The sequence below is a fragment of the Nyctereutes procyonoides genome, unplaced genomic scaffold (genome assembly GCF_905146905.1).
Source record: "Nyctereutes procyonoides isolate TBG_1078 unplaced genomic scaffold, NYPRO_anot_genome, whole genome shotgun sequence".
Taxonomy (NCBI): Eukaryota; Metazoa; Chordata; class Mammalia; order Carnivora; family Canidae; genus Nyctereutes; species Nyctereutes procyonoides.
In genome coordinates this window covers 28807531-28833624 of record NW_026575135.1, presented here as the reverse complement: position 1 = coordinate 28833624, position 26094 = coordinate 28807531, and the positions used below count along the sequence as shown (strand labels likewise).

Sequence of the window (26094 nt, the reverse complement as noted above, 5' to 3'; positions counted from 1 at the left end):
TGGCCTGGAGTCTTGCCTCCAACGAGCTGGATTGTAAGTGTGTGTGTACATGGGCTATGGACATGTCTGTGGGCCCTACTGGACTGTGAGCCACTGCATGTCAAGTAAAGCAACATTCATGGGGTCACTACATGACCCGACACAGTGCCTGGCACAGGGCAGCCACTCCACTTTCATCTCCAAGAATGGCCTGGAGAGCAGACTGGTAAGGAGCCCTGTGCCATGCAGCATCTGGGAGGACACTTTTAACTTCACTTTATGTAGATGAGTGAGCTGCTCTCAAGCTCCACCTACTGCAGAGCTGACGTCAGCTGCCACATCTCTCACATGCTGACCCGGGATCACCCCAGCCTATAAAATAGAAAACATCTGAGTAAAAGGAATTTGAGAATGGGAATGCCAAGTGCTTAGAGACTCTATTAGAAAACCATACCAATGTGTTATTCTTATTCTCATGACCTTTACTATGTATCAGGTGCCTGGGAGATGAGGTTGCTCTTCGCAAGGAGCTACGATCTATCAGACAGACATGTAGATCACAACCTAAAACACAGTGACACCAATGCAGATATTTAGAGGAAGGGAGACCATGAGGCATGGTAGCTCCAAATACCAGCCACAGTCAGAGCCCACTTCTCCCTTGCTACCTCCCTCCCTGTGTGTGACCTCCCTGAGTCTTGAGATCTTAGCAGAAATGCCTTTTCTTTAGGGATCTCTTCCCTAAGCTCTGAGATAGAGCATATCCCTCTTTTCTGCCTTTCATAGCACCCTTCTTCACAACTGGAATAGTCTATTCTTTCTTTCATTCCTGCCTCCTGGATCCATCCCATGTCAAGATCCTGTAAGACTCACAAAGGAGGGAGCTGTGTCTGCTCTATTCTCAGTGCCTGGCAACGGATACTCAATAGATGTTTGTTTAATGAAGCACTGAATGGGCCCTCAGTCTCCTCATCTGTAAAACGGAACAGTGATACTACCTGAGAAGGGGACTGGGAAGGTTAAAAGTATTAAAATACGCCCGGACTCGATACGCATTAATTCCTTCTCCTCAGAGGCACACACATGGCAACCATTACTTCAGGTCAGGGCAAGAAGAGGCTTGAGAAGACTTCTCTGGTAATGTATCCACTTAGATGGACCCCAAAATTTAAAGGAGGAGTCTGATGAGTGAGGTGGGGAGAAAGGGACAAGATTGACAGGGGGAACGGGGGCCGAGGTGGAGCCCTCCGTGGACTGGTGTTGCTTTGGCTGGAGCAGAGGGGCCAGTGCAGGAGGGGACAGTGGTGTGGGAAGACAGGTAAAGGCACAACTGCTCAAGTATGGACCCACGCACCTGGTGTGAGGAATGGAAAGAATGATGGCAATCTTAAAATGAATTTTCTGTCCCTTTGATAAGCTTCCAAAAATTCTCATGCTTTTGGTTAACTTTTGATGACAAAGATGGGAAAAATAAGGTGAGAATGCAAATATGCATATGTGTGAGTATTTGAGATAGCAAGAGAGGCAACTGGGTGGGGGAGAGAGATCATGGGATGAAGACATTTTGGCCTTATAACCAATCCTGTCATTATTTGCAATGGTTTAATACTTTTAGAAAGAAAGGAACTAGCATTTGTGAAATACCTATGAAGCCAGGTGCTTGGGGGCGGGAGAGGTGTTATATTTTATATCATCCCATTTGTGAAATTCTAAGAGAAGGAACCATGACCCCATTTGACAGCAGAGGAATCCAGGCCTCAGAGCAGAAGTGACTGGCAGAAGTAGAACATGTAAGCTGCAGAGACTGACCAGTAATTGTCACTTCCACCCAACAAAGGGTGGCTACTCCTTACTCCCGGTGCCACTGGGAAGTTCTGCAGATACTACATCCCATAACTCTTACATTAATCCTGTGAAATGAGATTGGCCATGCTCATTGATACACACACGGCTCAGAGACAGAGTAACTTCTCAAAGTCACACAGAGAGTGCCAGGGGTGGGACTTAAACTCAGGTCTGAGTGCAAAAGCCAGATTTTTCCACTCACACCACGTGATTTGTGGTTTAAAGCCTCTGAGACATTCTTATGAATATACATGCAGATGACATCGACACATTAATTATAAATGGTTGCAGTATTTCCTGGATTTTCAAAATCTTAAAGATATTTTTTCATTACCCAAACTGATGACACTTGGAATTATGGGTGCACAGGGTAAATACTAAACCAGTTATGCCCCTAAAATACTATAGACACTAGGAATATGGAAGAGTTAAACACACACTCACACACACAAGGAAACACTTTGAAAAAGGACACAGTACTTATCTAAAGCCATAGAGTTAGTCTGTGAAAAGCCAGGACTGGAGCTTTCCTTACTGCAAATGCTTTCTCACCTCCAAATGAAGGAGAGAAACTGTTTACGAGGATGTCTCCTAACATTCTTACAGGGAAAGAACGGCTGAAATAGCAGACCAGGAATTCCCAGATCCTACCAGGAAGAACAGCTCAGTTAGATCCACTCTTCAATTCTGTATTCTAGCACTTTCCCACTGGGTGGCGCAAACGAGCTGGTTAAGAAACAACTGGTGCTTGGAAAAAACCCCTGAAACCAAAAAACCAGCCAATATTGGCTTCCATTGCTTTTGTCATCATCAAAGCCCTCCTGAAGTCACCTAGGGGAACCAAACACATTCCTTCCTATCACGGAGAGTGGCCTGAAAATATCTACCCGGGTTGTTCTTTAAGCCTGAATTTTCCATGGTAGGACTGACCTAAATGCAATGTGTATTAAGGCAGACCACTAAACAACTCGAAAAGATGCTCAAAAAGCTTCTGCAGAGGTGATGAGAAATTTCTGGGAAAGGTTTATAAAGACTATTTTTGGCTTGTATAGGAAGATGTTTTTAAGCACCTGGATTTTAAAAAAATCCATCCTTAAGGAAAGAGTAAAGCTGGGTTTTGGTTAGCTCACTCAGTATTATTTGCTTTAAGTAAGGCAGTAATTGATTTTGTAAAGTCCCTGGTTCCCCACTGTCAACAGAACAAATTCCATACTCTAGGGCCTGGCAAACAAAGCTGTTCAAAACAGAGACTCACCTCCTTCTGCTCACCTCCTGATGAACCCCCACCCACTCATGTACCCCACCCACCAGGCAAACTGCACTCCTCCCCTGTTTCCAACAGGACATGGTCTATCAAGATTTCTAGGAGTTTTTCTAGCTGTTTCTTCTATTTGGAAAATGCTTTCTGCTCTTTTATGCCTGGCAAATTCATCCTTCAGGATCTGTCAGCTCCCAGAAAGTTCATTAGCTCCCTGCTTGGGTTCCCCTATCACGTTGCACACACATATCACATCACTTACTACCAGCACTGGAATTGATCATTTCATTTTGGCCTGAATCTGTGAAGGCCCTTACAACTTTGTTGTATATTAGTGTATGATGAGAAATATTTTGGTCAAGTCATTTAACAGTATATAAAGTTTGATATAATTATCTTGGGAAAAAATATAAACAAAATATGAGTCCAATGTGATAAGTTTATCTCTGGGTGAATGAAATGATGTGTGTATTCTCTTCCTGACATTTGCCCTTTGCATATCCTCTTAGACTTTGAGATATTTTTAATGCACATGTAATTTTCTTCTAGTAAGCTCTAGTAATTAAAAAAATAACAACAAAAGTAGAAGTAGACAAACCTCCATATTGAAATCATATTTAGTTTTAGAAATAAAGTTAAAATGACTTTTGGCTAGTTTTTGTGTGGAATGGGGGTGGTAGATGAAATCAGCATATCTTCTACATAAGATATGCAAGCACTTCTGTTCCATCTAAACACTTTCAAACTGAAGAGATAGTTCTTAGCCATAGCAACAAGTATTTGATATCTGTACAACAAACCTGCGTGAACCTAAAAGTCTAAACTTACTCTTATCTTTCAGTTTACCTGTTTTTAGAACTAGTAGTAGAGGTCAGGGAGTAAGTGGTCACAAAGAGAAGTAAAATGAGTTATTCTGGGTCACACAAATAATTTCTGACCCAGCCTTGGCTACCAGAGTCCAACTGACTTGTATCTTACCGTACAATCCATCACACATTTTAATGATCTACTTTTCACATAAAATAAAGGGAAAACATTGATGTCTACTAGGTGTCAGTCATCATTTTAGCATGGCAATTTTATGAGGTTAACATTAGAAACCGTAAAACAAGCTCCAAAAAATGGTAGCATGATCAGAGAATCACAGATTACTGGTAAATTTTGGAGGACGCCTAGGTATTGTCTAGTCTAAGACCTTCATTTCAGAGATTGAAAATCCAGATTATGAGAGTGGTGACTAGACTGAGGTGGTGCAAATAATTAGTGGCAGAGCTAGGACTGCTGGCCTGTAGGCTTTGGACGCTTGGTGTTGAACTGAGAGAGGCGAGTTGTGTAAACAAGGATGTCTTCGAGTTGGCTCAGTGTACTTCAGGTAAAATCCACCCTACGTTAGGCTCTTGCCCAGTGTGGCCTCTTCAGGGGCACCTTCTCCCACCTCCTTCCTCACCCCATCCCTGGGGAGTCTTTGGTGTTCCTCTTCTGGTTTTCTGTAGTGGCCACAGCACCCTTCATCATTGTTCTGTGAAAGTTTATTACTTTTCTGGCTCCAGCACAGGGGTGCCATTGAAGAGATGAACCATATCTTATGTCTGTTTGGACCCTGGTACACTAGGCCTGACACATACCAGGCATTGAAAAAATATTTATTAGACTAAAACCCAATGAAGAAAAACCAATGGTTAGGTCCACAGATCCAGGAAAATGAGTGGTGGGGGGAAATAGGTGCTGAGTACCTACTACGGTAGAGGCACTTATGTTTATTTTGTACACTTTTTTTTCAAAACTCTGAAGTAGGCATTTTTCTATTATACAGTTGAAGAAAAGGAGGCTCAGAGAAGTGACATAACTTGCCCACATTCACATAGCTGACAAGTAGAAGAATCAGGATTTGCACCCGGGTGGACTCAAGAACAAAAATAAGCCAACAAACAGAAAACATAGTTTTCATCTCTTCACTGGGGTGAGATATAAAAGCAGTGAGTCCTTTTGTTTTTCTAGAGTTTCAACATATATAAGGATGAGAGGTGCTATAACACCACCACCCGAAGCCTATTGTTTTAAGTTCCCCAACTCGGCTAATTCTGAGAAACAGGAAGGAGGAAGAGGAGGAAGAAATATTGGAAATAAAGAAATAAGGAAGAAGGGGAGCGCAAAGAGATGAATGGAAGGTGGGTGTAGAAGGCTCTGAAGTGTGGTAAGGAGAGAACGCTGGGCTTAAAACTTTCTGGAAATGACCCTCTCCTCATTGGCCACCATTAAAAACCCAGTAGCTTAAAATGGGACAGTTGGAAGTACACAACTTAGTGTTAGATTTGGCCCTAAGAGGGCAGTAAACTGCCTCTCAGCTAAGAGAGCTGGAGCACGTATGTGTGCACACACGGGCGCACACACACAGATGCCTTCTCCAGTAACGGAGCTTCACCAACACATTTAGAAGGCAGTATGTTAAGGTGATGGCTGCTGAAAGAACACCACAGAAGAATGGTGAGTCCACCAGGATGAAGCCGTCAGGTGTGGCACTCCTTAGAAACTGCTCCCTGGACCACTCCCTGCCCAGCAGCGTGGCCTCAGCCCCCCAGTGACCTGCCCCAGGCTGGAGCACGGCCACGCTGGGCCTCTCATCAGCCCCCAGTCTCCTCTCCAAGACACTTGGGAACATGGGTTTGAACTGCAGCATGAAGTTCAGGGGTCGAATTTCTGGCTGGACTGGAGGCTAAGGGTACGGGGAACATAACAGGAAGAATTTCATTTCCAATAGTGAGGCGGGGCTTTCTGCGGGTGTTGGGCAGCTTAGAAAGAAAGCTTTCTGCAGTGCGGTGCCTTTCATCCTACAAATTCCATTTTTTAGAGACTTGAAAATCTCCAAGTTGTATCCATATTATCAATTTGTTTCTTTTCTTATTGGCTACTCTTTTCTTCCCCTGGAAAGCGAGTGCTTTGAAAATGTTAACCATCTTGAAAATTCTATTTCTGTCAGGAGTCTTGCCCTTTTCTCTCCTCCATTCCCAACAACTATGCTGGTGGTGTCTAAGCCAAGATTTCACTAGAACCACGGCAATCCCCCTGCCCCTCCAGGGTTCTCAGCTCCTACCAACACCCATTTCCCTCAGGTCCTGTTCCTACCCTGGAGGTCAAGCAGATCATTTGCTATTTCCTTATCTCCAGATCTAACCCACTGGTAGCAAAAGCAAGTCCCTTGGGAACTGGCAGTTTTCCTGGAGGAACAAGGGAATGAGAACCAAAGTCAGTTAGAGCACGTGGGTCAGCCTGAGGTCATTTCTGGCCGTAGCCAGGGACCAGGACTCAGCAAGGCTTCTTCGGGCACTGTGACTCTATGAGGAAGAATTCCAGGAATGGGCAGATGTGGCTCCAGAGGCTGTTGACTCAGAAGAGGAAGGCTTTAGAGTGTAAGAATCAACATTAGCTGTTGTCTCCAAATCATTCAGTTTGAAGGACTCTGAATTTCCTGTGATACCACACTGCCTTGTGATTCCAGTATGCAGCCACAGAGGAAGGTGGAGAAGCACACGCTCTAATTCCCACTGGTACCATCAACAGTGCTGGCTGGAAAAGTGCTGTTGAAAATACGGAGGCATAAAACGTGCTTCCGCTCCTCTCCATCTCCTACCAGATAGTCTCAGCAAGTTAAAGAGACTGTCAACTGTGTCAGAGCTACTTCCTTCTCTCTCTCTTCCTTCCTTCTCTTCCTTCTCTCCTGCCTTGCACACACCTTGCTTCTGTTTCTGCATCTTTGTGCGCTTGTTTCTTCTGCATGGAGAGCCCCATTCCCTCCTTCTGCCCAGAACACTCCTGTTCACTCTTCCATGCTCTGCTTCCAGGTCTGTGAGGGTTACTAGCTGCCTCAATGGGAGGTGGTGTGATTCACAGAAAGGGGCCAGGACTTAGGGAAAGGAAAAGAGAGAAAGAGGATCCCAGTGCCCCCTAAAACTGGTTGCTAAGAATGTGGCCTGGCAGCTAGCTCTCCTCCTTCAGACGGGGATGCAGTACAGTTCTGCTCAGAGGGCAGTGTCTCACTTCGAGGGAGAGCGCAGGAAAACCAGTAGGCTGCTTGCTGCAGGGAAATCCCCTGAACACGAGGGCAGAGAAGACAAGCCAATGCAAAATACTCCATCTACTCTCCAGCCCATTCCCTGTAGGAAAGCTGGACTGTTGACAGTGGAAACAACGGGGGTGGGGAGGATTGTGGTGGTGAGCAGCTCCTGCCTGCCCTCCGGTCACAGGGAGGTTGCTGTGTCCAGGACCGCAGCCCTTAAGTCCACCCTAGAGAATCTCTGGCACCCTCCCTCGGATCTCCCCAGCTCCAAGCACTTGTTTCACCCTCAGGGCCTCTGAAACCAGAAGGATGCTGCAGCTTCTCTCCAGGGTCCCACTGGCAGGGAGCTTCTGTTCAGGAGGGCAAACTGACCAGGGAGTAAAGAGAAGGCATCTTGTGCGAAGATCAAGCATTGGCCCTAACCTTTTTCTTAAAAAAATTTTTTTCTTAGTAGATGTGTCTCTTTAATGGGAACTGAAATAATTCCAATGGGAAGCTGATACCTGACACCTTAAATTATTTTTGGAATGAGGCTTTATACTAATAACTAATTTGAATGAATGAATGAATGAATGAAGTAGTGTCAGGTCACAAAAGATGGAATGAACAAGATGGGGCCATGGCATTAAGAGCCTCAATGAGTCAATAAAAGTATATTGTGGTCCTAACAGAGTCAGTATCTATCACTTTTTGCACTTTTTCTATGCCAGATGCTGTGCTCAATGTTGGCTGGATGTTCATTATTTCATTCAGTCCTTACAGCAGTCTTAGTAGTATTATCCTTATTTTACGGATAAGGGAACTGAGGTTAAAGACTTTGGTCAAAGTCATATTGCTAGGAATGAGGGTAGGTAAGGCGGGAACCTGGAAGACCGGTCTTCCTAAACAGTCCACCACATCCCAAGGCCTTGTGGTGAACACATCTTCCCTGATACCTGCATGTCCTTGAGGTTGAGTATATTTGAGTCAGAGGGCATACAAAACCAGCGCTGGCCACAGGAACAGGGACATAGCCAGTGGAACCATTCATGGGAGGCCCACAGTCAGGGGCCTGCTAACATCCCAAAGTCTGAATTCTTGTAAGGCAGGCAGGGCAGCCAGCTACAGAATTTTTTAAAAGAATTCTCCCGGTTAAAAGTATACATGGGGGAAAAAAAAAGTGTACATGGGATCCAACCAGCACACAGGAATTAAAAACGTTCTTTCTGCTTTCTTTTAAGAATGTGGGTGGCAAATAAGCCAAAAGAAATAAAAATAGAAACGTGGCAGGCCAGACCTCCCTAAACAGGAAAGAAAAATATTTATTTGATTAATTCTGTTCCTAAACAGCAGCCTACATTAGTGACACGGAGGGCGTTCTCCAACGGAGGTGTGTGCGTGTGCGTGTGTGTGTGTGTGGTGTGTGTGAGAATGTGTGCACATATATGCACGCCCCCAAGTACATGTATACATATGTATGGATAGATAAACACACAGACCTGCCACCCACCGAGAATATTTATTCATATGATACAAGAATCAAACTGCTCTTCTCTTCCCAAATCCTGCAAGCATTAAAAATAAGTTACTTTATGTAAACATATTCAGTCTCTTGATTTATACTGCTTCTCGTAAAGGCAGGGCTGCACATTTTTGAAACTCTCTCACTGAACCACAGGAGATGGGTTATAGACACACTCCATATGGAGACAGGCTGTCTTACCAGGCATCAGGAAAGCAAACGCATGAATCAAAATGTTTCATCATCACTGTGCTTCTCAAGATCTCCTTGCCAAAGCCCCGCCAGGCCCCATTCTGCTACTCTGTGCATTTCCCATCCTGACTTACTCTGCAGATGGAGTTACCATGTTGGGCCCATGCCATCCTTCTTGCTGGTGCACCATGAGCTCCTGACCATGACAATGTGTGCATCCAACCTGATTCCTGCTCAAAGTGATGCTACCTCTAACTGCATCAGGCATAGTCTTGGTCTTTCTGGCTGGAAGCTGCCCCTCCCTCCTTCCCATCTTTGCCTGCCCATCTCCTCCACAGCCTGGCTTGATGTCCACACCACTAAAAAAGGTCTGCCTCCCTCCCTCCCACACCCTGCATGTATCAGCAAGTCTAGACTGGTTTCTGGTAGATGCTCCCCATATCCCTTGTTTTGGGATGAGCAAAAGGTGGCTGAATGCACCCACTTCCTCAGAGGAATGTGAAAGATTTCAAAATAGCACAGTGGCCACCTATTAGGTTGCAGATCTTTGAAGACTGGATGTGGAAGGACAGGGTAAGGAATTCTCTTGTTTGCTTGTCACTTGGCCTTTCTGCAGGGTGATAAGGGGGCAGAAGGCATTGACTGGCATTGACTGGTGAAGCAGTTCTAGTCTAGTAGGCTGCTATAGGCACCGACTTACTTGTTCTGAGAGAAGCTTAATGGGCTTGACACTTAATGACATTCAAGCAGGATTTGTCATTTTGGGTGTGCCCTGAACTTTCAGGGCTTGGGTCCCTGGAGGAAGAATTTACCTCCTCCAGGAAAACAAAGAATTCATAGGAGTCATTCAGCTGTGCTGACTTCACCACAAGACAGAGCTTGCCATCACTTAATAAGACCTCTATTTTATGTCTGATGAAAACATAGAGAGATTTTCTTCCTCAGAGAGCCTATAATTTAGGAAGTTTGTAGCTTCTTAGCAGTCCCAGTCCTTTGGAAGGAACAAAGTATTAGGTTAATGAAATAAATGGACATGAGACAAACTGAATCTTCATTTTAGCAAAATAAGATTGCTTGTTAGGAGTTACACTACTGCCAAATGAAACATGTGCTTAAGCTCCTGAGAGCTTTAGGGGCTGATCTTGGTATCCCACTTGGGGTCCCACTCGGGGTTCCACTTTGACTCTCATCTCTAGGGAGTAGCCATTATGCTTCCTCCATAAGGAAACTGAAGCTTGCAGAGGTTGGTGGCCTGCCCATGGTTCCATGGTTAATACCTGGCAGAGCAATAATTTGTCCTGAGATCTATCTTTGGATTTTACCAATGGAATGCAGAGTCCTATTTTTCCTTTACATCAGGGAACTGGAAACCACAGCTCACGGGCCAGATGTAGTCCACACCTATTTTGTATGACCCATAAATGAAGGATAGTTTTTTACATTTTTAAATAGTTGAGAAAAAAAGAACAAAAGAATATTCCATGATAGAAACATTCTATGAAGCTCAAATTTCAATGTCCATCAAGGTTGTACTGGGACACAGTCAGGCCCATCCATTTATGCATCATCTCTGGCTGCCTTCCCGCTTCAAAGGTAGAGGTGAGCACTTGTGACAGAGACTATTTAAGGCCCACAAACTAAAATGTTTAGTGTCTGGACCTTTTCAGAAAAAGTTGGCTGCACCCTCATCACACCCTGAGTATACAATGGCCAGGGTGACTATAGTTTTAAAGTCCATGGGATTATAAATGGTTCCCCAAGCTGCCAAGCTTGTAAAGTTGACCTGGCCATAAATAGTCCAATGTTTCTCCTGTTGTGGGTGAGCAGTGATGCTACATCAGGAAGAGAACACATGTAGTAAAACAAGAATAAACTCTATGTGCCTGCAGACCCTTAGAACAAAACTTGTATGGTTTTCAGAATATGGGAGGAGACATGACCCTTTCTTTTCTTAGTCTCTGGTTCCCAACTAATGAGCCATGAAAACAACATGGATTTTGCATAAAGGGAATGTGCTTCGGAGAGCTAAAGCAATTTTTACTGGTTAGGGCTCCTTCCTCACTTGTTCTGCTGATATTTTAGCATGAAGCTGCAATTTTAGACATTTTAGCAATCAAGGTGATTATGTGCTACTGTCATCACACCGTGTTTTGCTCTCAAAAGAAGAGGGAAATTGTCTAGTGCATCGAAGGTGGGTGGAAGTTCTGCCTCAGTTAAAGAGAAATAAAAACAGGTAGCTTTTTTTCTCTGCATATTTGTTGTTCCCTTTCCTGGCGTCAGTTGCACAACTTAAAGACCTGGTTCATATGTGAAAATAAAATAAAAAGCACACATTTCAAAATGAAAAGGGTTCTAGAAATGGATGGTGGTGTGGGTTGTACAACAATGTGAATAGTTAGTATAGTAAATTTTATGTTATGTGTATTTTATCACAATTTAAAACAAAACAAAACAAAACAAAAATCCCATAGGTATAAATTTTGGAAAAAACGCATTTCAAAAGCTTCAAGGAAGAAGAATTTTTACATACAATTCCATTAACAAAATGGAAAAAAAAATCCACAGAGAAGAGGTTTTGAAAGATTTGAAGCTTTATTGGATAAAATGAGCATCAGGGTGTAGTTTGTGTGTGTGTGATTGTGCACATATGTACATGCATACACTTATGCATGTGCACGTGCTTTCAAGAACATACTCATGTCCAACAAATTAAATCCTCTCTGATTACTGGCAACATCAGAAACAAAAAAATGTTTAGAATAATTCTTCCATTTAGAATAATCTGTTAATACAAGATGCCAAACACCCTTGCACCAGCAACAGAAAACAAAGAGTCTTCCTGAGAACCTCTTATAACTCTAACATCTTGTACCACTGACACCAAAGGAGAAAACCACAGCCATGAGTATCTATGATTCCTCTGTAGTATATGCACAAAGGCTGCTGTCACTGTCAAAGAAAGGGTGAGTTCCAAATAAAGCAAAAACCACATAGAAACTTTATGTTAAAAATGGAATTTAGATATGAACAGGAGTACCTGTTCCGTTCATATGAACTGAAGAGTCTACCTCTTCAATCATTAGGCCATAAAACTAAAACCAACTTATGCTGGATGTGGTCAAATATATTTATTTGACTCCTGCCCATTTGCCAATATTTTTCAAAGATTAATAAGATAAAATCCCTGGAGTGTCCTCGGTGAGCTCACTCGGTACTTTCGGCCCGTTCCCCAGAGCAGAGGTGGTGTCCGGCAGGTTTCTGAAGGCTCTACTGTTTAGAGTGAACGTGTACAATAACAACAGCTGCTTCATGGCCTGGGCCTGGCAGCGACAGGGTCAACAATCTGAATGCCAACTGGCGATGACACTGGTCATGTCGAGTGAAGCCAGTGACAAAGGAACAGATGTGCTCTGTTCCTTGGGGCCAGCGGCACCACAGTCAATGCAGACCAGCAATGGTGATGGGGCATGGGAGCAGCAGGATGTGAGGCTGACACCAACTCAATCAAATGACCACTGTCTTGTCTGCTTAATTCTAACTGTGTACATTCCCCAACGCTTGCAAGCACACACACACACACACACACATACATTCCCTGCCCCCTCAACCCCCTGCCCCCCCACTCCACTTCATATGCTTAGAAGTTCTGGGCTTTCAAGATAGGGGAAAACTCAAAAAATTACACTTCAGTGCACTGTGGATGTGCTGCCAGGATTGTAATGGGCCAGACCCTGTCCTGCCTATGGTGGGCTCTATATAAGGCAGGAGTGCAAAATGATGGCTCTTAGGCACACCTAGAAAGAATTTGTTAGGCCTATACGTTTAAAAAATGAGATGAAGTGATATAAATATAACAAAGTACAAGAACAGCTCTAATTAGTTGCCACCATTTAAAATTCTTAAGGGTTCACCTAAAATGTTGGGAGTTCCAATTTCTTTTGATTTGGAAATTCTGGGTCCCAACTTCCCTAGTGAAACCATTAGCTGGGGATCCCTGGGTGGCGCAGTGGTTTGGCGCCTGCCTTTGGCCCAGGGCACGATCCTGGAGACCCGGGATCGAATCCCACGTCGGGCTCCCGGTGCATGGAGCCTGCTTCTCCCTCTGCCTGTGTCTCTGCCTCTCTCTCTCTCTCTGTGACTATCATAAATAAATAAAAATTAAAAAAAAAAAAGAAACCATTAGCTGGAGTCACATGGTGGTGGCTCCCAGATCTTCCTATTTCTTATTACCTACTTGCTAACTCACATTTGCTACCTACCCGGCTTCTGTAGGCTTTGGGTTTGGGTCATCTGATCCACAGACATTAAGTTTCTTGAGGCATGCATCATGCCTTTTTAGTTGCCCCAGCACTCAGCACCAGGTCTTTATATACTGCCATGCTATTTGAGTCACTAAACAATGTACATTCCATGTGCTCAGAGCTGATGTGACTTGACCATGGCCTCACAGCCAGATGCTCTTCTATCCAAGGGTTAGAACCTTAGGAAATCTCCTAGTTCCTATCAATGATCAGAAATCATTTGAATCAGTGTGTCTCTGAGCAAAAATCTGCCTCAGCAGAGGTCGTGTCTGGGTTGTAGGGTCAGACTGCATGTGTTTAACTCCTGACCCCATAGAGTTGTGTGACATTGGACAAATTACTTCACCACTTTGTCGGATTTTCTTCTTCTCTAAAATGGAGATAAAAACAGTATTTATCTCATAAAGTTGCATACAGATTAAATGAGGTAATACATAAACCTATTTCCTATAGCACCTTGTCCACAGCTTTATTAAAAAATTTCCCTATCCTCAGATTATTTATTATATTCTCAGAGGATAAACACATCAAATTTTAAAATTATATAATTATCATAGGCCATTTAAAGTTCCTCTATGTTGAGGTAGTTTAATAAGACATAGACATAAATCTCTACTATAAGTCTGTTTCAAAATAATTTCCTATTATAAATAAATAAAGTTTAAAAAAAGGCAGTGGACAATCTATGTCATTCTGAATCTACAACGTGCCAGAACTGGAAGGAAATCAAAATCTTCCCTAATCCAGCAGATTTATACTTTACTTTGGTAGCAGAAACCACTTCTTCTGATGCAACCTTATGTAAAAACCATTAATTAATGAAAAAACATGGCAGATACGGTTGAAGAGGAGGTGAGCACCCAGACTCTGGATCTGGCTTTACCCTGCATGTTCACAGAACCTGTTGCTAAGGACCAATGATTTGGGCTATGCATCCTCATTTTACCAGGGGGAAAACTAAGACCATTCATATCTCTACATGGATAGGAGTCAAGGACCTTCAAGTAAAGGACCTTCAAGTCAAGGACCAAGACTGACCTGTCACAGTATCCCCAGAGCCTAGCCATGTGCCTAGAACACAGGGCCCTGGCAGCACTAAGGTTTGTGTGATGAGGGCTCTAACACGTGTGAGGTGCCATGCTGAAGTGGTGAGGTCTGGAGGGGATGGGCTTCTAGGGTGTGGTGATGATTGCTGCCAGCAAAATAACACGATTATGGTTTAGGGTCAGGGTATGGGTTAGGGTTAGGGTACAGGTTAGGGTTATGGTACCAGATTCTAGGGCAAGGGATGGGGTGGAGGAAAACAGCCACTTTTGTACTTAAGCTTTTGTATTTTGCTTTTGTACCTAAGCGAACAAAAGTAGTGGGGTTAGATGCCATCTAAAAAAAAAATCAAGATGAGGGGGCCACTCTTCAGCCGAGGCATCTTACTGGACCTTCAATTCTGCCCAGACATTTGGGAATAGATGCTATTAGTTTCCAAGTGTGATGCCTGGACCACTTACATCAGAATTATCTGGGAGCTTATTAAAAATGCAGATTCATGAGTCCCATCCCAGAACTACTGAAACAAAAATTCTAGCAGTGGAACCTACGCATTTATTTTCCACAAGCTCCCCAGATGTTCTTGTGTGGGAAAAGTCTGGAAAGCACCATACTCAATCTCACTGGGTTCACCAATAGCGGCACATAAGAGCTGTCTAGAGAGCTGTACTTTGCGTGGGCCCTACCCTTGGAGATTCAGATTCAATAGGCCTGGGATGGGGAAGGAGGGCTGAGATGCTTTCTGAACTCTCCCCAGGTGATATGCAGCAGAATGGTTTACAATTATTCATAACTGATTGCCAGAGGGAAGGGAGAGCCACCTGTCTCTGTGATATGAAATATTCCTGCTATTATAACCAATGAAAACACAGATATTCTAATTAGTACTCAGGGATAAATTGCTACTTTCCCTTTCAGTTTGTCTTGTTAACTAACCACCCAGGCAGCTGGAAGACAAAAGTTTTCAGTGAAGACTTGGCAAATCATTATTCTTGTGAACACTGAAGTTGTTTTAAAAATATATTGCATGCATTTACTAAGCATACATTAAAAATAAAGTTTACTGAAGCATACTCAGTCTTATAAAATGCTTCTACCTAAATGGACAATTTAATGAACTTTCATAGGGATTTGCTGCCAGGTAACTACCATGTTGAGATATGGAACATTTCCGTCTCCTCTGGAAATTCCCTCCTGTCCCATTGCAGTCAACCTCTACCACCTCCCCTGGCCCCCTGGCAACCACCAGTCTACTTCTGGACACTGCTGATTAGTTTAGAGTGCTAGAATTTGATATAAATGGGATCAAACAGTATGTACTTTTTCTGTTTTCTTTTGCTCAGCACAATTTTTTTTTTAAGATTTTATTTATTTATTCATGAGAGACATGGAGAGAGAGGCAGAGACACAGGCAGAGGGAGAAGCAGGCTCCATGCAGGGAGCCCGACGTGGGACTCGATATCGGGTCTCCAGGATCAGGCCCTGGGCTGAAGGCGGTGCTAAACCGCTGAGTCACCTGGGCTGCCCAAGCACAATGTTTTTAAAATTTCTCTGTAACATGAATTATATTACTTGTTTCTTCTGTTTCAAAGGTAAGAGCACAAGACTGCAGTGCACTCTTTAAAGAATGAAGGCAAATTTCTGGAGTGATGGAGGGCAGATTCCTGAGACAACTGGCTTCACTGTCTTCTTCAAGGAGCTTGGCCAGGAATGGGAAGAGATGGCCACCACTCTGAGGTAACGGTCATGGGAGTTTTCACTGAGGCAAGTGATTACTGGAAAATGAGCACTTTGGAGGCAGCAGACCTGAGCTACAGAATGTGGGAAATGAAAAAAGGGAAAAGCACAGGCCAAAGGCAAACACCGCCTGTTAAAAATTTGGTCTCTGTAGTAGCTTAAAAATATATTAGAAAATTCTTTGATATTTCTCTCTTCAAGAAATAGAGATGAATTCCCCCTCTTAAGTGTGGGCTGGACTGACTGACTCATTTCCAAGAATAGAAAATGGTGGAAGGGGTGGTTTATCACTTCCGATACTAGTCCTTAACAGTATGGTGGCTTCCATCTTGGTTTCCCTCTTTGGGCTCAGGGAGCAGTTAGCACAGACCCAACATGGTGTAGAGTGAGGGAGGTCTCTCTGAGGAAGGGACAATTAAACCACAGCTTGCAGGCTGAGCAGGACTCAGGAGGACATGGAGGCTGAGGGCTCACGTGGATCTCTGGCCTGGATGTGAGAGGACACAGCCCATTCAAGAAACTCTATGAAGTTCTCTTTGGAGTAATCTGCATTTCTCTTTCTTCATCCAAACCTACCTGTATGCATTCATTTTTATTTATTGGTCCAGGTACACTTAGATTCACAATGTAATAGGAATCTGCTAGCACTAGAAGTGTGGAACTAATATTGATTCATATACTATGTTCTAGTACTATACTATGGCCTAGCTGGCTTTGTGGGTGGCTGATATCTCTGAACCTATGCATGAAATTATTTCACAGGAAGAGGTGTTCCTAAGACCACACAAGTCCCTAGGACAGAGACTGCCCATGCTCTTATCTTCATGCTTTTATGTGGTGGAACAGGTGGGCGGTGAGAGAAGATATACTGTTATATTTCAATAAATAAAACCTTCTCGAATTCAAATCCCAGTATTCATTTGACATCTTTTGGAGCCAAAGAATCTAGTCTTATCTGGCAGGAAAATTTGAACTAGTCTAGACTACACAAAGCAGCCCAAATTTGGCAGTCTTATCTATGGGCATCAAGCCATACTGACTATTCCCATTTTCATATAAATGCTCACAGAGATGAATTATAACCTACTGTGACTGACACTCTGCAGCAATTTCCAATACAGCAGACATAATAAAGTATAATTATGATTTGGTGCTCCAGAGACCAATAGCACTCCTGAGGTACTGAGCTGTTCTCTGACATGGAGATTCTGACACTAGACCTAGGGAGAAACACTGAATGTATGATTTTGAGTTTTATCTGTTTTTCATCAGTAAACTAGGAGAGCAGTGGCCAACCAGTAGACACAGGTGGCTTTTGAGCACTTGAAATGTGACTATTAAGATCAAGAAAGTAATTTTAATTTTAATTAACTTTAAGTAACCATGAATAGGTAGTAGCAACTGTATTGGATGGTGCAGCTCTAAGTAATGGATCAAAGGGTATGATTCTTTAAAATCATGAGTTTCTTAAAGAATGGAAATGTATCTTATGTAACTGTCACTCTGGCACTCAGTGCAGTGTCTGGAATATAGGTTTTTAAAAAATACTTTTTAACAGACACTCAGCAGCCAGAAGAGAACTGAGCTCATAATAGAGAAGGTAGATTATATAACACTGCATAGTTACTATTTCCCAAAGGATATTTCAAAGCTTTAGATATGCAAAATACTCTTAGAGAAAGGATTCCCTGATCAAATAAATCTGCACGTCTGTCGCATGCTTTACCTGGAGGGGTAGGACGCACATTAGGGTGTTAAAGACACCAGAATAGCTTTACTGACTCATTGTTTCCCATGATTACCTGACCAGGGAACTCCCCTTTCATATAATACCTTTTGACATCCCTTAGAATTAGCAGATTCTGGGAAAAATACTTTGGGAGATGCTGTAGTAATGACAGAGTGAGGGAAACTTCCAATGAATTCCTTGAAAGCAGGGCCCTGATTTTCAGCACATGCTCAGCAAGCAATAAATGTTTACTGAATGGTCTAGAAATAATTCCCTTCCGCTAAACATCAGAAGCAGTCTAAAACCATTCAGCCAAGGTAAGAGATAAGGCAGTGTGTGACTTGTAAGCCTAGGCATTCTTAGGCTGCCGAGGCAGGCATACCTGCAGAACTGGAAGATAATCATTACACGGAAGTATGTAATGGCAAACTGGAACAGAAATAATAAGAGTTTTGAAATATACATGTGAGTGTGTGTGTGTGTGTGTGTTCATAATCTCTATGCCCAATGTGGGGCTCAAACTCATGACCTTGAGATCAAGAGTCACATGCTCTGCTGAGCCAGCAAGGAGCCCCTGGAAATATACTAATAGTGTTTTAAGACTTTGTACTTAAAAAGTTAAACCACAATTGGGAATTCACTGTGATTAGAATATTAACCTCCATACAAAGGAATCAATCCAGAGATATAGGGTAAATACATCCAGATAAAACAGGATGGTTCCTAGGGTTAAGAAGAGAATGGTCCTAAGGAAAAAAAAAAAAAAAAGATAATACAAGAATCTGATTGAGACCAGGGTGGTACTAGTTTCTTACTTATTTCCTTAGTTACTTCTGGGCTTTGGGCTTTGCTAATACTTAATAAGAAGGGATTGAAATTAACTCTAGATCCACATAATTTCAGCTAAAAATTATTTATGGTTATTATACATACACATATGCTTAAGTTTAATGAAATGTACATAGACCATTCCATGGTCAAGAATAATCTCTTTTCAATGAATCCCTTTTGTTCTCTTTTAAAACTTGGAAGTAAAAAAAAAAAAAACTTCAAAAATCTTTTCAGATCCAAATGAGTAGAGGAATCCAGATGGGAAAAACTCCAAGCAAAATCTTTCATCAAGGTCATGAAACCCTTTGCAGTGAGGTGCCTGTCCCCGCAGGGCTGGATATGTTATTTATACAGAATCCACAGATTTCATATGCTCTAAAATCACTGAGATCTGCCCCCTTAAAACAGAGGCTTCAAAATGAAAAATGCATACACATTGTAAAGATAATACTACCTCAACATCCTACTCCAGGAGGAACCACTCCATATCCAAGGAAAGTTGAATTGTTTAGTCCGTGGTAATTGTGTAATCTATCTCCAACTACAGTCACAACGTGGTCTGTACCACCACCAGCTTGCTCCTTTGAGCATTTCTGTCACAGCAACTCTGTGAAGAGGGGAGCAGCGGGCATGGCCAGAGATAGCAGAGAGGGCACTCAGAGCCACTGGTCCTGGACACACAGACCATATCTGATCCTTGACCCAATCAAAACCAAAAAATACCCCAAAAATTAAAACCAGTCATCATCCTACAAACCAGAAGCAAAAGGTCTCTGGACATCAGGAGAGAATAAATAAACTGAACTGACAAAGACATGTGGCTGATTTTGTCACATTCCCAGTAACTCAGCACAATGCAGTTCATTGAAAATAACCCCACATTTCTTTGCTATTTTTCAAATTGACACTTTACAGTATGTCTGCCAAGGCTCTTAAAATGGTCTCTGGCTGGCATTCCCACTGAGCTGTGTTGCCCTGAACAACCACTACCAGCTGATGCCACGTTAGACACACACACATACACATTGTCTAAATTGACAAAGCTCCGGGAATGCAAACTCCAGCTACTCTCTGTGCCAGCGTATCCCCTTTGATGCCATAGTGGGCTTTAACCCATGAAAGTCTCACCAAACAAGAAGAGGCCACCTTGGACCAGAGATGATGAAGCTGGGGACATGCCAAAGATCATAATCTCAGTACTCAAGCTGCGGGGACTCCTGTTATGGGCTCTTTTACATATGAGAAAACTGAGGCCCAGAAGTATTACATGCCTTGCTCAGGGCTGGACAACTACTGCAGTAACATAATAGCAGGAGCATCATTATAGTAGAGGCCCAACTGCCAGACTCCTAGGCTGAAGACCTTTCTTCTTTAATCCCTGTGCCCATGTCTAAGCCACTGGGCTGCAAGTCAAGGAAACTGCCTGACAAGAAGCATCCCAGAGGACTTTGCACAGATGATGTTTAAAAGAAAATGTTCTTTTCAGAAGCCCACAGTGACTCTTTTGGGGAGCAGCTCTGGCTCATGTGAGATGCTCTGCTTCTTTGCACAGCCCTGATCTGATCTTGCCATTACAGGCCAACCTTGGACACTCCACTCACCCCCAGCATCTTCGAGGGGAGTGCAGGAAAGACCCAGCCACCTCTTAGGGGAATAGAAGGTCAGCAATTCTGTGCTTAGATGGGTTGTGCTGAGGACTTTATGGAACAAGGCTTTCCAAATCTTTGGTATCAAAGTACCCTGTCCTAAGGTATCTATTGTTAAAGAGGTGGTTTTGAACTAAAGCTTAAAATCATTAGGTGCATGAAACTCAATCGTTAGCCAACTGGGGGAGGAGTAGGAGCTTTGGTGTGACAGAATGGCAGTAATGGCAGAGAGGGATGTAGTTTAGGTATGGAGAAACTGCCAACCACACCTGTTTGAGGTAAAGGTAACAAGGGTGAGGAAAAGTAATAATGTAAAGAGCTTAATGGAATGAATAGTTGGAACTCAAGAAATGGAGCTACTTTTATTTCTTGAAAATGCTTGTGTGCCTTGTACATGCTAAGAATTCAGTGATGGGTGTCCTACAATGATGTAGAAGAACCGAGGAGTGAGAATGAACAGGGCCAGGTTTCTTTTTTTTCTGTGAAGCCCTCCCCTGTGAGGAGCTCCATCTCCCTCTCATCTCCCTCTTTCCATCCCCCATGCAACACTGGTGGGTGGGGTGGGGGCCCAGGTGGAGGCAGGGAGGGAAAACTCAAAATTTAGAGACATATCACATAGGTGAAGTGTTGTCCAAAGTTTACTTCATGGATCATGATCTTTATAAAATGTTAATGAGTGATAACAAAAGAAAAAAAGATTTCAGGAGTCAAACGTTGTTACATTGAGTGGGCTGTACAAAACTGAACCGATTTCTTCACTGCATTGACTTCTCAAAGCCTTTAATCTGCAATTATACACTGTGGGTCTTCAGGGCTGGAGTTGATGTAGCATTTTGTAAACTCACACTTGACCAAGGGAAAGACGTTTGTTTTCACCCAGCATGACTCATGACCAGCCTTTTCTTTTGAATAGAGTTGACACACAATGTCACATTAGTTTCAGGTGTACAATATAGTGATTGCCGAGTTTATACATTACAATATGCTCCCTTGCTATCTGCCACCATATAGCGCTATTACAATATCATCGACTATATTCCGCCTGCTGTGCCTTTTATTCCCATTACTCATTCCAGGACTCACATTTTCAGGAATACTCTTGGCCAATACTGATCCTTAAGATTTTTCTTCTTTGCTTTACTTTCCCATCCTACTGAGCTAGCCTCTAATCCTAGAGAAGAGATGAAGTGCTAAAAATAGTAATTCTCACATCTGAGAGTAATTGTCATGTAGTGTCTTGCTCCTCAGAGTGTGGTCTGGGAACAGCTACACTGACATCACCTGGGAGCAAAATGTGCACGCTCAAGTCCCACTCCAGGTGTACTGGATTGGAATCTACATTTTGGCAACACGTCCAGGTGATTCATATGCACAGTAAGTTTGAGATGAAGATTCAGGGTGCTTGGTAGTAGGCAGTAACCTCAATTCTGATTTGGCATGTCTGTGTTGAGGCCCAGGGACTCACATTTTAAAATGTTATCTCCTGAAGATTCTGATGCAACTAGTGTAATGACCGCTATTAAGAAACACTGATTTGATCAAAGAGCTTCTACAGCCCAAGTGGCCCGCTTATAAGGTAAAAGAGCAGCCCCTGATAACATTTGGCTTCCCAGCAGCACCTCTGCAAGGTAGGTGCATAACAATCACCTCATTGTTAGAAATAAGGAAATGAAATCCTGGAGAGAGAAGGAGAAGGCTCTGGACCAAGGTCACCCAGGGGTCAGCAGGTGCATGTGGGTGAGCATACAACCCTCCTGCCTTTCCTCCCCATCTCCTCAACCTCTCTCCTCCCCCATCATCAGCTCTTTATTCACCAGCAACTGCACTGCTAACAGCCCTCTCTGAATCTGCTTTTGTGTGTAGTGAAAGGCCAACAAAACACTGCTGGTTATTTGTGCTTGCTAATAATAATTCTGATTAGCTCAATTTTGTCAGCTGACTCAAGCTGCCAGGGGCCCACAGCAGCCTGCTTATTCAATCAGGGCCTGGCCTATTTTCTAATTACTAGCATCATTTGGGCTGGTTTCCTCCAACTGTGAATTTGTTTGAGTTCAAGTCATCTTCAGCTGTTTCATTTACATGAGAAATGGATAATCTGTCACGTCTGTGTCTCCTCTCCAGTCTCCCCCTCCCTGTTGGAGACCAGATGAAATGGGTTCCCAGGCTGCTGCTGACCAGCAGGTCCCAGTGGGAGCCATGTGGCAAGCCCTTTGGGGGATGGACACACTGGCCTTCCTCATTGCGCTGGCCAGAGTGACCTCTTCCCAGCTTCTGAATTCCAAATTGTATTCCCACTCTGAGGCCTGAGATGGTGACCAACTGTCCCAGTTTGCCGGGGACTGAGAATTTTCCCAGGACATGAAACTTTTAGTGCCAAATCGGGGAGGGTTAGTCACCTGGACACAGTAGTATGAGAATGTTCAACAACCCCCCACCCAGGTGATCTAGTTAGAATCTAAAATAGAGAACTGACTGGACGTTGGGGTCCTATTTTTCTCTGTCAGGGCTAAGACTGATGATGCATCCCTTCATTGCTCTGTGACTAATTTTGCTTTTAATCTCTACTGCTAATCCAATAGGATGAAGCTTTATTTCCTACAATAAATAAGTGTAAGTCTGCTGGCATGTTCTGAGATGAAGGTGGCTCCAAGGAGAAATAATTGGTGTGTAATTCCTTTGAATGGAGGCACATCATCCCCAAAGTACTCTTCCTAATTCAAAACACATTAAGCATTTAGTATGTGCTTGGCAACATGGACATGAGAGCATATATCCTGTATAGTCCCAACCCTCAAAGAGTTGACCATCCCACAGGAGACACCAATACAAATACAATAAACTATGTTACAAGGCTACCTAGGGGATCGTTAGGATGGCAAAAGGCCATGGGAGCTGAGAAGGGAGAACTGGGGTACCTCTGCTTATGTGCCAGCTCCTTTATATTCATTATCTCATTTAACAGCCAACATTTCTTAAGCACTTACCATGTGAGTAATCCATTTAATTTTTACAATTCAATGATTATCCCCATTCTATGAATAAGGAAAATAAGGATTTCAAAAACCAACTATCTTGCTCAAGACTGCAAGTTAGTGAATGAAGAGTTTGAACCAGAGAGTCTGAGTCTTATTTTAAGCACTGAGACTGAATCTCCTACCCTGTGGTGTGCTAGATTCTCAACCAGTGTGCTGGACGCTTAGTCAACATCAGACAAAAGTTACAAGGTAGGCTCTGGGAACAGAAGAGGGTGGCTGTGCATGGCGGAAGCATGGCAGAGAGAAACATGAGGAGGGGTCTCTGAGTTCTACACTGTAGAATCCCAAGGCATGATATGAGGAATGTCCCACTGGAGGTGTGGGAACTCTGGGAATGCTGACATTCTAAAGGAAATTGGCTGGCCTTCTGGCCCTTTGCTGCTTTAGATTCTAAAGAATGTATGCTAGAATGTGAAGCCAAATGCCTGACTTCTTTATCATCCTTCAAGAGCTCAAAATTAGTATGTCATTATTTTCCATTGTTTAGACTGCATCTGTAAATTTTTGAAAGCATCTTTCTTATGCCTTAGAACATCTGAACAACTTATGTTGCATATATAGGATATTTGATAGATGCAAATAAAATAAAAATGTATTGATTTGGCATATTTTGGCTGATTTTAATATGTTCATTGCTATAGTCAACTTAGAAGTTAGGTATTCTAGCACTACCAACTACTGAACGTGCTCATTTCAGTAATAACAATCCACAAATACAGTCTTCTTAGTGGACACTGGACTATGCTAACTATCCAGAGCCTGACATTATATAATTATTGTCCTCAGAAACATTCTCAATATCTTTTCGTTACTTCATAGGTTTTGGGTTGTAAAATGAACACATAATTTCAGACAATTAAGCACAGAAAACACTTGTTAATATGTAAAAGCATTAAAATTAATCACCCTGCAATTATAATTAAGAAAACATAAAGGTAGGAAGGATTCTGTTTCAAGCAAGATCTAAAGAAATAAAAGGTTCTAGGGGAAAAAACTAATACCCTTTTGCTCACTTCCACTGTTAACAACTCTTGGTTAATCCAATCAGTTTTTCCTCATGCCTCCAAAGAGGCTTTCATCTGGAATATTGGGCCATCCAGGCCTGTGACTCGACTTCCAGGCAGCTCCAGGCACCGCCAGGTGTTAGAATCCATGGGGCTCTTCTTCAGTTATAGAAAATAACAGAGTTTTTTGATGGCAAAGAAAGGCCTTCTCTACTAGCTCATACGCAGCTTTGTCTTACAATGGCCTTTATGCTTCTAGATGTATAGAAGAAATTGACTTTTGGCTCTATCTATCTGGTGTTTCTGCTCCTCTAGCTCAGTGAAACTAAAACAGTGAGTGCTTAGGAGAATCTTTTCCTTCTGGTGGACCTTTGGGGAAGATATTTCCCCTCACAGTTCCTCCACCCTTTTCATTTCTATGGCCCCTAGTCACTCTTTCCTTTGTCCTTGACATTTTCTAAAATTAGCTTTATCAACTCTTTCCAGGCTCTTAACTCCCTTGAGATGTTTGCACAACTTTTACTTCTTGTAGTGACTGTTTACCCTTGCCTGACTTTAAACAGGACAAAGTAGGAGAACTCATCAGGAAGCATTTCAGTTTCCACACTACTTGTCCAACTGAAGTCAGAGACAACTTAGCTCCTGCCCCTAAGAATTTTCTAGAAAGCTACTGTAAAAGAAAATGAAGAAAAAAAGTACTTCCTTAGCCAGTGTTTTATCTTATTTGTGCCCAGAAAGTCTTGCTTTGTTCCAGAACTCCTGGTGATGCAAACCAAAATATTTTTTTACCATGCACTTTCATAGCACAATGACAGATTTCAAGTTGAGAAATTCTAAAGGAGATCTATAAGCTTTTTTTTTTGCCAGATACAAGTACTGTACCATATTAAAATGTCTTTTTCTTTTTTCGTATTTTGACTCTTTAACATCATAGCCTTGCTATAACCTTGGAGGGCAGCTCCTTCCAGGACTAGACAATTCCTGATGTAGTAAACAACTCACTCACCCAATTAATACAAACTAATAAATCCAAAGCCCATAACCTCAACCACCTCTTCTATGTCTCTCACCCTTAGGGCTACTATTGCCTTCCCCTAGTCACCCAGGGCCAGGTTCCACACAATTAAGACAGCCCCAAATCCCCAGAGCCTCCTGAAAGGATTCAAATTAGTCAATTCAATTCTAATCTTCCTTAGTTTGACTTACCTGTTCCTTCCCTGAGGGGCCACATTAAGGCTTTGGCCCACATTTTCCCTGCTACCTCTGCCTCTGACCAGCCCTGGTAGTTCCCCATGTGCTCCCCCTCTCCCTCCTCATGATATGGTGTGTCCCCTTCTCTTTGGATCTATGACTATAATAATTTATCTTTTCAATGGCAATGGTTTCCTGATCTGTTGGCCTCACCATACATAAATAACAATAAAACCTATATTTTAAAAACATGTACATAAAGAAAAAGGAGTAAGGACTAGCCTGGCCTTTGCTTTGCTCATTATTCAAATGGACTTGGATGAAAGTTAGTTGCTCTGTAAATTGTACTTTGCAAAACTGACACTTCTAATGTTTCAAGGAAAAAAAACCCATGATTTTAGTATAAAGCACTGTACTATATTGGTTAAGAAAGTACTTAGTAGAGCTGACTAGAAATAGCTGTGATGAGGGCATCCACATGAAGATATTACAGGTTATAAAAGATGTTGGGAGTTTTAAGGTTCTTTGGCTTCTAAAGTACAGATTGAATCCATCTGTAAAAATACCTTATGAAGAAAATACAAGGACCCCCCCATTCACCTAAACAATCATTGTAAATTTTTTTTAAAAATCAAATGTTTTGGGGGATCCCTGAGTGGCTCAGTGGTTTAGCGCCTGCCATTGGCTCAGGGCATGATCCTGGAGTCCCGGGATCTAGTTCTGCATCGGGCTCCCTGCATGGAGCCT

General features: G+C 42.7%; 1 protein-coding gene across 3 annotated transcripts in view; it reads right to left on the bottom strand.

Annotated features, from left to right (window-relative positions):
• Positions 1–26094, bottom strand: part of MOB3B (MOB kinase activator 3B) — a 189800-nt gene that overhangs the window by 6043 nt on the left and 157663 nt on the right. The gene's annotated exons all lie outside the window — the stretch shown is intronic.